This window comes from Chinchilla lanigera, unplaced genomic scaffold (genome assembly GCF_000276665.1).
Source record: "Chinchilla lanigera isolate Chin_1 unplaced genomic scaffold, ChiLan1.0 scaffold00030, whole genome shotgun sequence".
Lineage (NCBI taxonomy): Eukaryota > Metazoa > Chordata > Mammalia > Rodentia > Chinchillidae > Chinchilla > Chinchilla lanigera.
Genome location: NW_004955431.1, coordinates 13,267,535 through 13,268,774, shown reverse-complemented (window position 1 = coordinate 13,268,774; position 1,240 = coordinate 13,267,535). Strand labels below are relative to the sequence as shown.

The 1,240-nt window shown below is 44.2% G+C and overlaps 1 protein-coding gene across 4 annotated transcripts in view; it reads left to right on the top strand.

Moving 5' to 3' along the window:
• Nucleotides 1-94: 94 nt before the first annotated feature.
• Pds5b (PDS5 cohesin associated factor B) overlaps nucleotides 95-1,240 on the top strand; it is a 185,452-nt gene continuing 184,306 nt past the window's right edge. For 2 of the 4 annotated variants that reach the window (XM_005387709.2, XM_005387707.2), the window contains exon 1: nucleotides 95-172. The gene's annotated coding sequence lies outside the window, so the exon portion shown is untranslated. The remainder of the gene's footprint in view (nucleotides 173-1,240) is intronic. The other 2 variants (XM_005387710.2, XM_005387708.2) reach the window with 1 other exon arrangement.

The window sequence follows — 1,240 nt, the reverse complement described above, 5'->3', positions numbered from 1 at the left end:
CGGCGCGGAGAGCGGCGACGCCGGCCGGGTCCCCGCCGGCCCGGGCAGGGCTTACCCCTCCCTGTGCGCCGGGGAGCGCGCCGCTCGCTGGTGTGATGGAGCGATGGATGGGTGGCTGTGGCGTCCGCGGGCCGGCTCTGCACCCTGTGTGTGAAAGAGTTTCGGAAGCTGTGTAGGTAGCCTCGCTTTTCCAAGGCGGTTCTCCGGGCTAGAGGGAGTTGGGAAATCCTGCATATCTGTCTGCCAGTACTCGCGTGTTTGTGTTTAACGGGGCGATGATTATTTAAATCTTGAATGGCAATAGAAGCATTGTTCTGTGCACATCGAGATAAAGTTCCAGTGTTAACTCGGGTCAAATATAGTTAGAAACACACATGGGCCTCAAAGGACACGTCTTTGCAGTACACATGTCAGATATTAAGATTTTTAGGTGCAATACACTATTTGGTGTACGCACAGCCGTTTGTGGAACGGTTCGTCTCGCATCTCATGCTGGTAGCAGAAAACCCAAAATTAATAGCGGTGAATTTGTCGGAATATTATTTCTTTGAAATAAAATTTGTATATAATTAAATGTGCAAATTTATATAGAAAAGATGCAGTGTAAATTTTTTATTACTGAGGTAATAACTTCGTTTTTCTTATGGTTTGAGAAAGTTTCCTCTTTGCCGGGCGTGGTGGTGCACACTGGGGAGACTGAGGCAGGAGGATCGTTGCAAGTTCGAGACCAGCCTGGTCTACAAAGTGAGCTCAAGGCCAGCCTGAACTGCATAGCGAGTCCCTGTCTCGAAAACAAAAAACAAAAACAAAGTTTCTTCCACTCCTCTGAGTTTTACTTGAAGTATATTTTAAATGAGAAGGTAGTGCTTGTTTTGGTGTTTGTTTCTTAAAAGCACTTTTATCTTTTGGTTGAAGTTGAATCTCTTTGTGTTAACTTTGCTTTTACAGCAGCTTTTGTTAACTCTTCCTGTCACCTTATTCCTTCTAGTAATTATTTTCCGCACCCCGTATTTTCCCTAAGAGAGGAGATATGTGATGGCAGTGATTTCCAGGGTTATGTGGAGTTGGCTGTTGGGTAAAGTTGGTTTTATCAGAAATTTATTAAACCTGAAATAAAGTGATAGTCTGTATTAGGCATTGCCCTGGTGAGGAATGATGTGCTAACATATTCCCAAAATTTTATGCGGAAGAGAATATTTTGCCTTTTCTGTTTGTTCCCTTCTGCAAATTTTACAGTCTA